Below are 10,302 nucleotides of genomic sequence, written 5' to 3' on the forward strand. Positions count from 1 at the left end.
CAAGAAACTTTCATGGGAGGCGACTCAACCTCGGACGACACTCTACCTTGAGGACGGTCTGATGGATATGAGGGGGTACAATCCCACACCGATTGAACCTGTCAGCGATTGCCCCGTCGGGGAGAACAAGACACTAAAGATTGGGACCAAGCTCCCGCCTCCTCTGGCCAGCGAGATAAAGGCCGTCCTAATAGAGCATTCGGACGTATTCGCATGGTGCACCGAAGACATCACAGGAGTCTCACCCGAACAAGCAACTCACAGATTGAACATCGACCCTTCCGTCGAACCCCTAAAGAAGAAGAAACGGGTACAGGCGAAGGACAAGCAAGCTGCTGTCAAGGCAGAGATCGAGAAGCTTTTAGCTGTAAAATTTATTCGAGAGGTCCACTATCCGGATTGGCTTTCTAATGTTGTACTTGTAAAGAAAGCCATCGGAAAGTACCGCATGTGTGTAGATTTTACGGATGTGAATAAAGCGTGCTCCAAGGATTCCTACCCGCTGCCTAACATAGATCAGCTTCTAGACCAGACAGCCGGTCGCAAAATCTTGTCCCAGTTTGATGCCATCGCTGGTTTCTAGCAAATCCCTCTGGACCCGGCCGATGCCGAAAAGACCTCCTTCATAACGCATGAAGGCACGTATTGCTACAACGTGATGCCTTTCGGTTTGAAGAATGCAGGAGCCACATATCAGCGACTAATAGACAAGATGTTCACTCACCTTATTGGCAAAACGGTACAAGTATACATCGACGACATAGTCGTCCTAAGCACTGAAGAGAGTGACCATCCGCGGGACTTGGCGGAGGTGTTTAAAATTTTCAGGGATTACAACCTCAAGCTAAACCCGGAGAAATGTTTCTTCGGTATTCGGAGCGGCAAGTTCCTTGGTTGCGTGGTTTCGGAAAGGGGTATCGAGCCTAATCCCGCAAAGATCGAGGCGATCTTAGAAATGGAAGCACCACACAACTTACAGGGAGTTCAGAGGCTCAACGGGGGGGTTATCGTCTTGGGACAATTCATTTCCTGCTCGGCACAACGTTGCTTGCCTTTTTACAAAGCAATCAAGAAGGAGCATCCCTTCAAATGGTCAACGGACTGTCAGGCGGCATTCAACGCTATTAAAACTTTCCTCGCCACACCGCCACTACTATCAGTACCAAAGCAAGGACGGGACATCCAACTGTACTTCAATGCCGCCGATGAAACTGTGGCAGTGGTCTTGACTCAAGAAGAGGGTACGGAGCTCTATCCGATTTACTTTTTGAGCAGGGTCCTGAAGGGTGCGGAAGCCCGATACTCCGAGGTTGAGAAGGCTATGTTCGCCATAATGCAAGCATCCGAACGTCTCCGACCATACTTCCAAGCGCATACGGTTGCGGTTAAGACCAGTTATCCTCTCAAGAAGGCAGTCCAGAAACCAGAAGTCTCCGGACGGATCACCAACTGGTTGGTTCGACTGTCGCAGTTTGACATATGTTTTGAACCCCGCACGGCAATCAAAGCTCAAATGCTGTCCGATTTCATTGTCGAATTCACCGGGTCCTCGACTAGCGACCTCACACTGGCAAAAGCTCATAATAACAACCTCCGACTATGGTACGCCATCCGACTCGACTTTCCAACCACGAACAATCAGGCAAAATATGAGGCCATAATCGCAGCTCTTCGATTAGCCAAAACACCTGACAATGTATTCAGACTCCAAACTCGTCGTCAGCCACATCAGCGGTACTTATAGAGCAAAAGACCCAATGATGTGTCAATACCTGTCGCTCGCCAAATCCCTGCTCGAGGATCTCAAGAACAAAGGAGTAACCTTTATCCTTACACTCGTACCGCGAGAAGAGAATGAAGAGGCAGATGCCATTGCCACTCTCGCAGTAGGCGAGCAGTCCCGTGACCCGCATACCCTCATAGAAATTGCTGCGGCCCCAGCCATTAGCACAGAATGTTCGTTGCAGATCGACACAGCAGATGCAGCAGCAAGCGGCTTGAGGAGCCCGATAATCAGGTATCTAGAAGATGGAACACTTCCGGAGGATCGGACACAGGCATCCCTCGTGGTTCGGCGTTCCTGGCGGTATGCGATGCATGACGGCCTACTCTATCGGAAGTCCTCCAAGCACCCTTGGTTGCATTGCATATCCGAAGAGGAAGGAGATCACTGTCTAAAAGAGATACACCAGGGCGTGTGTAGCTCGCATCAGGGCGCTCGATCCATTGTAAAAAAGGCCCGACTACAGGGACTTTACTGGCAGACCATGGACTCTGATGCAGTCAGTCTAGTGCGCAGCTGCCAAGCATGTCAAGTCCACGCTAATACTCATCATGCGCCGGCGGCTTCCCTCAAGGGCATCATCACACCCTGGCCTTTCGCAGTATGGGGAGTTGATCTACTTGGCCCTTTTCCAATTGCCTTGGCACAAAAACGCTTCATAGTGGTCGCAGTCGATCATTTCACAAAATGGATTGAGGCTATCGCCAAGATAACCGCCGACAATGTTATAAGCTTCCTAAAACGAACAATAATATACTGATTCGGAGTCCCTCATTCATTCATCACAGACAACGGGCGACAATTTGACTGCACTCAGTTTCGCGATTTCTACGACGAGTGGGGCATAAGAGGTCGATACACCTCAGTCGCGCATCCTTAAATCAACGGGCTCACTAAAGTAAGCAACCGCACGATCCTGCGCGGTATAAAAGCACGCCTTTTTAACAAAGGACAAGCATGGCCCGACCACATCTCAGCAGTATTATGGTCATATCGCACAACCCCGCACTCCGACACAGGGCGAACCCTTTTTTTCTTAACCTACTGTCGCACCCGTGCCCGCGGACTGCGAACTGTTACATCTTCAATACGTGGCTCCCGCTCTACTGGTTTTCAATGGTGCTGGATAGTCCCTCTAGAGAGACTATTCAATGGGTTTTTTGAGTCGCCACCAATCAGTTTGACGGTCTGATTGGACACCGCTTTGATTCCAAATTGACCCATTCGGGTAAGTTCGGATAAGATAGTGGTCTGTGATGATTCTAAGTTCGGTTTCCGGTTACGTGTAGGGAAGAGACATAATCTCACCCTACCCCGCCCGATAAATCGGTACTGTCGTATTTCTGCATGCTTGTTAATCGTGTTCATGTCCAGTATTGCTTTAGAGAATTACTAATTCACTCAAGCCTTTCCTTGATGCTCGTGAAGTCTTTCGGGTTCACGGACATGTATAGAGTTATAACATAACTCTATCCCGTGGGCTCAATAGATATTAATATTATTTCTAAATAATTTATTAGTTATTTTTTATTTATTTACCGTACATATGATTATGACATAACCCTATGCATTGAGTAGTGGGGATTAAATCTCCGAGTGATTTACTCGTTTTTATTTACCATACATATAGTTATGACATAACTTTATATAGCGGGTTTAATATATTTGGGAGGATATTACCATTATTTTGTGTAATTTTATTATTTTATATTTACCATGCATGCGATTATTACATAACCTTATGCGTTGGGTAATAGAAGATGTTACTATTATTCGTACACGTCTTGTCATTTCGTATTTACCATACATATGGTTATGACATAACCTTATGCATCGGGTAATAGAAGTAATTGGGGGATCGTGATTGATTTATCAATTCGGATCACTATTCAATAATCCGAATAATATGGTCATTTTATAACCGCTATCCACCGATTAAAGCTCAATAAATAAAAGAAAATCACAATTTTAATTAAAGACTAACTAATCTAACATTAAACTAAAATCTAATTCATTTGAGTTAACAATAATCAGCTAATTAAATTTACCGTATGAAATAAGAAAATGAAAGGAAATGGGCCTTTGGATTAATGGGTAGAGAATTGGGTTTAATTAGAACTTAAATAATTTGGATTAATGGGGTAGGGAATTGGGTTTAATTAAAACTTAAATAAGTAAAAAGGATGACAATTGTGACAGGGAGAGGCATAATTGAATTCAATTTTAAAGATTGGGGTAAGTGTGCATCGGATTGAATAACACGGGTTCAATTTGAAATGATAAAAAATAAAAAAAGAGATATAAGAATATCATATTTCAGGATTAGGGTTGCCCACTCACACAGCCTCCATTTTCTTTCCCTTTTCCCTTCTCTCTCGAATTTACTCCCGCTACAGAAAAAAGAGCAGCAATCATCCGACCGGCCGCCGTCTCTTCCAAATCCGGCTAATCAGTCGCGCCTGCTTCGTTCGCCGCTCATCCCTTCCTCGTCTGAGCTCCGCCGCCGCTCGTTCGAGTCGTCACTGCATGAGCCCGATGATGTGTCGTCTGCTCCTCCTTCGTGACGCGCCGTCTGCTGCTGTTCGAGTTGCCTGGCTTCATCTCGCCTCGCCGGCGGTTGCGTCTTGCTAGGTGAACCTCCGTTTGTTCTTGTCGTCACGATCTCATCGACAGTTATGGCTTCTGTTCCTTGCGGGCCTTTAGGAGGCTCTGTTGGACTGATTCCGGCGACAGCGGCGGCGATTTCCGCCTCCGATGATGAAATTTAGTAGCCTGAGGAGATCCGGTCCACTCCTAACTCGACCTGCAAGGTAAAATTATAGTTTGTCGCCCTCTCTCTCTCTCCCTTTCACTGATCTCGGCTTATCTTTGGTTCCTATTGCAATTTTTGTCCCGTATGATTTGGTTTGAAATGTTTGTTTTGTTTGCTGGGATGGAGATGTGTATTTTCTGGGATTATTTCTGTTATATTAGCCTGAGTTTGGATCTGGGATGGTTATTGTGATGTTTATGTAGTTTTGTGATTTCTCACCCTGTTCTAGTCTCTGTTTCCTATGGGTCTGCAACTTGGTTTTTGTGTGGGAGGGTCTTTTGAGACCCTCAAACGAGTTTTGGAAATGCAACCAGAGCCATTACCGGCTCTGGAGGGTGTTTTCGATCCTCGCTCGGTTTCGTTCGGGAATGAAACCGAGTTTATGTTTTTGTTTGACCATTTCGTGCGATAAAAAAGTAATAATAAGGAAAAGTGAGGAAGCAGTGAAGTAAGCAGTAGATATTAATGTAAATGAAACTCTGAGAATGGTGTTAACCTCTTTGATTCCTTGAACTTCTTTGTTTACATGCTACTTCTTTGTTTACAATTAGCTTCCTCTTTCCCTTAATTACTGTACGCAGTAAAGAAGAGATTGAGGAACTCCTCTCTTTCGCTCAACCTGTTTACATTGATTTTGCTCTCCCTTTACATTGAGATTACAGATATTTTTCCCCCTCTTACAGGGTTTTTTCTCTCTACTCTTTCTTGTTTTTTGTTCTAATGTTGTTGCTAATCTCTCCTTTTTTTCATGCTTTTTCTCTTTCTTGCCTCTTTTTTGTTGCTCTAATGTTGCTGCCCCTTTTTTACAGGTCCAGCCTCATCCATTTATAGATGCCCAGGGCATCCTGTGATTGAGAAAGGTTGTCCTGTTGCGATGAATTGTCTTTTCTTCTGCAGGGCAGTGGCTGGTTTCAAGGGCTGTCCAACTTTGGCTCCTTCTCTCTCTTTGGACTCAAGCCAAGTAATGCACTTGTCCCTTGTTTTAGAATGGCTGTTCTCAAGATGGTTCAGGATGCAGGGGCTATCTTCAAGATGTTTGTCCTTTCTTGTTTGAATTTTGGATTGAAGATTGTTTTGGCTGTACTTTGGATGGCTTGGCTGTAGAAACATTGAAATTAGTTTTTTTTGTAAAAATGTAACATTTATTTTTCTTAATAGTAGCACTTTATCTTATTTTTTGATAGTGCACTTTATTTTATTTATGTTTTGTTATTTTTTTAATAGTGAGAACTTATTTTTTGAATATTAATTCATTCATCATTAATTAGTTCTAAAAATATTGCTCTAAATATGATCTTATGTAAAAAAATTTATCTTTAATAGACAATCTTTTAACAAAAATCATATGTAAAACTATATTTATTTTTGAACATTAATTAAAAATGAATGAGTTAAATTCATGACATTAACTTAACTATTAAATAAAAATTGAGTTTGACTAACAATTTGAAATATAACCATTTCAAAATTATATTCACAAATAACACATTACATCTCACATATAATTTATATCAAGATGGAAGATACTTTTGTTCCAAAGAATTATATCTTGAATTGGACTTGATCATTGTATTGAGATATAACAAATTGGTGTACAAAAGCCTCATTTCTCGAATAAACCATATGCCATGATGAAATGCTTTATTTCTGATATAATATATAAATTTGTTGAAATTTCAAATATTGTCAGTTAAAGCATAAAAATGTCCCGGACAAAAATGGGTATCTACACCTATGGAGTGGAGGCAATGGCACCATCCGAGGTCATCCTTCGATCTCCTCGACAAATAACTTTCGAACAAACTAACAACGACGCGGAGCTTGTTGAGGCCGGAGAGCGATTGGAGGAAGAGCGCCTTAACGCACTACTCCATATCACGACCTATAAGCAAAACTTAGCACGATATCACAACAAGCGAGTGCGACCCCGCACTTTCCAAGTAGGGGACCTAGTGCTCCGAGATGCGGCCGCCGCTCAATCCCTACTCGCCAAAGGAAAGCTAGGGCAGACATGGGAAGGGCCCTACATAATCGACACGGTCCTACACAATGGGGCCTACAAAATCGCCTCATTAGACGGGACGATCTTTGACAATAGCTGGAACATCCAGACACTAAAGAAATATTATCAATAAACTTCTGTAACCTGAATCATGAATAAAAGTACATGTTTACAAAACACTGCGTTATTCCCAGATCACGAACGTCTCTCCGATTGCGTCAATAACCCTGTGTTATTACCAATCACACAAGAACGCGAGCCACCCAATGAGGTCCTCGCCACGAATAACTCAAAAAGTTATTCCTAGGCTTCTCGATCATCTCGAAATGCCTCTTCGCAAATCGCGTAGACAACCCCATGTTGTTACCGATTAACCAGAATGCGAGCCACCCAATGAGGTCCTCGCCACGAATAACTCAAAAAGTTATTCATAGGCTTCTCGATCATCTCGAAACGCCTCTTCGCAAATCGCGTAGACAACCCCATGTTGTTACCGATTAACCAGAATGCGAGCCACCCAATGAGGTCCTCGCCACGAATAACTCAAAAAAGTTATTCCTAGGCTTATCGATCATCTCGAAACGCCTCTTCGCAAAATCACGTAGACAACCCCATGTTGTTACCGATTAACCAGAATGCGAGCCACCCAATGAGGTCCTCGCCATGAATAACTCAAAAAGTTATTCCTAGGCTTCTCGATCATCTCGAAACGCCTCTTCGCAAATCGCGTAGACAACCCCATGTTGTTACCGATTAACCAGAATGCGAGCCACCCAATGAGGTCATCGCCATGAATAACTCAAAAAGTTATTCCTAGGCTTCTCGATAATCTCGGAACGCCTCTTCGTGAAATCGCGTAGACAACCCCATGTTGTTACCGATTAACCAGAACGCGAGCCACCCAATGAGGTCCTCACTACCAATAACCCAAAGCATTATTTTCACAAGCATCTCGACCGCCCCATGAAAATGCGGGGTCAACCCGATGTTCTCTCCAAATAGGACTTGATAAAGGAATACACATTGGGACACACAAGCAAGAAGCATCGTTAAATTCATCATAAGTCGATACAACATATCAAAATCATAAATTCAGAAATTTAAAACATTCATGCGATTTGCATGTTTACACGGTCCGGATTGGGGATAGCTTCGTCATCCATCAAGTCTTGATACATCGCTCGCCAGTCAACACACTCATCAGTGTTATGCCCGTTCTGCCTATGATACAGACATACCTTGCCAACGTGGGTCATGCGGTGATTAGGGTTCGCTGGAATCGGTCCAAGAAAGCCTTCCCTAGCAAACTCGAGAAACACCACGCTCCGAGGCTTCAAAGGATCGACAAACATCGGACCATATGGGCGAGTTGGTGAAGCCTGACGCCCCACCCGACGATACTCCATTTCATGAGGAAGATTAGTTACCCTCTCCAGCTCGTCGGCAAGAAGCCTCTTAATCCAGGAAGGATGAGGATTTAAAACAGGAGAAACCGTCTCATCAGGATTAAGATAGCCGACCCCTTCTTGCGACCAGATTTTCTTCTCAGTTGAAGAAAACGCACTTATCGCTACCTCGCAGGAATCCGTCACCGACCCAGTATACGGCATGGAACTCTCACTTTCCATAGTCCCTTTTTGAGAACTTGCACTCCGCCTCATCCACACCGGGGAGGCATATCACACTTTTCTGTCTAGATCATGATCATCCCTTGGCGGACAATACACATAAGGGTGAGGCATCACCGAGATCGCTTTCTGCACCTCAAGCACCTTAGCGGAATCCACAATATCCCGAAGCGACATCGCACGAAAATTGGGGTAAACAAACGCCTAAAAATACAAACGAACGAAGCAAGAAGGACACCCCATGAACGAAGAACACAAATAAAAACCAACTCCTATTTATAGCAAGAGTGGACAAGACATGACAAACACATCACAAAACCTCAAATCAAATCAACATATAAGATGATGTTTAAACTTAGCTGCCAAAAGATCACAAAAGATTCAAACCGTACGAAAAATTATTACATCTTTGAATCAAAGAAACAAAAGGAGCAGGCTATCTCCATCTACCACTATTTCTTCTTAAATCGGCCACAAAACTCTACGGCTTTCGCCTGGGCAGCTTTATCATACACATTCGGTGAAAATATGACCTCCGGAGGAACCTCATATCCGGCAGAGTGAGCAGTGGCAATGAGCATCATTCGGTCCATTTTGATCAGCTTCTCCTCGCGCTGTCCCGCGAAGGCACGCAGATCATTAGCTTCTTTCTGAGCCACCTCAAGTTCCCGCTTGAGTCTCTCATTCTCATCGGACAACGAAACAGCTTGCCTAGCACTCTCCTCGACCTTCTCCTTCACTCGACGAGTCCATAAGATGGCCACCTTAAGCAAAACCTTATAGGAATGGAGCTCCTCAGCATCACGTGCCAACCTCTTCGACAGCTCCACTCGGCCTCCTTTCTCCACTTTAAGCTGCTCGGTCAGCACTGCGATCTCGCCCTCACGGGGCTCCAACAACTCTCCAGCGGTAGCTAACTTCCCATTCGCCGCTTCCAGCTCCTTCACAGCATTCCGCAAACCTTGCTCCATGTCCCGAAACAATTGCTCATCATTCACACACATGTCAAATACCGTGTTAGCATTTTGAATGGCCTGCATAAAGTTGCACAAGTCAGGATACGGTCATTAAAAACAAACCTGAACGAACATATCAAGAGAACTTACCACACCAAGTGCCGATAAAGTTTCCACACCAAGGTTCATTTTGGACACGCCGTCCATTCGGTGAACTTCTCCGGGCACCTTAGCAGCACGAGCCATCGCACGCGCAAGATCCGACGATGCCATATCAGAGTGCACCGACAAACCCATAACGTATTCCCGAAACTTGGCAATCTTTATATCCATTCTTTTCACCAACTCTGGGTGATCACCTACCCGATCCATCATATCCGCTGAAAGCTCGGCCCCGCCATCAGTACATGCTCGCTTAGAGCCATCGCTTGCCCCAACAGTATCATCACCAGCGCACATTTTTTCACCCTCAATTCCAGCAACTGACTTGCCTTTCTCTTTCTTACGCTTCCGAGTAAGCACCCCCTGAATCTGGTTCTCGGCCTTTTCCGGTTCAGCAGCTATCACCTCCGCAGTTTCCTTCACCTCACTTTCCAGCACGGGCATACCTTGCGGTATGTTACCAGTCACATCAGTATCCTCGTGCGTAGCAAGCACCCCGCCCATGCTCTGAACCACTTGGTTCGCATCCTCAAGCGAAGAGAAAGAGGCCAATGAACCTGATGCACCGGCAAATGCTTCCTCAGCAGTCTCCAGGCCAACACCGAACTCATTTGGGTCAAAATCCATACTCACGCGAGGATCACCTGGACCTACATAAGGAGCGACACGATCAGTATATTTCAAGCAAACACACAAGACACATGCAAAATAAAACCCACAACCCGGACCCCTCACCTACGACAGCGACATTCACGGTTATCGCCTCCAGCTCCGCTAGCTCTCCGGCTGAAAAGTTGTACCCACGTTTCCACTTCTCGAAATCTGCCGGCGACCAGCCAGATAGCTGAGCCATTCGCCACTGGTTCCAGATGTAATACCCTGCGGTAAGAAAATGACCAACGAGCTCATCCACATCCTTCTTACGTTCTTTATCCGACGGCAGCCCCTTTAAGTACTTC

The 10,302-nt window shown here is 44.8% G+C and overlaps 1 long non-coding RNA gene across 1 annotated transcript; it reads left to right on the top strand.

The window, feature by feature from the left end:
* Window positions 1–3,979: 3,979 nt before the first annotated feature.
* On the top strand, window positions 3,980–5,768 carry LOC136224768 (uncharacterized). Its single transcript, XR_010686606.1, has 2 exons — window positions 3,980–4,593; window positions 5,405–5,768. It is a non-coding gene; the product is annotated as an uncharacterized lncRNA (long non-coding RNA).
* Window positions 5,769–10,302: the final 4,534 nt, after the last annotated feature.

Source organism: Euphorbia lathyris, chromosome 3 (genome assembly GCF_963576675.1).
Source record: "Euphorbia lathyris chromosome 3, ddEupLath1.1, whole genome shotgun sequence".
Lineage (NCBI taxonomy): Eukaryota > Viridiplantae > Streptophyta > Magnoliopsida > Malpighiales > Euphorbiaceae > Euphorbia > Euphorbia lathyris.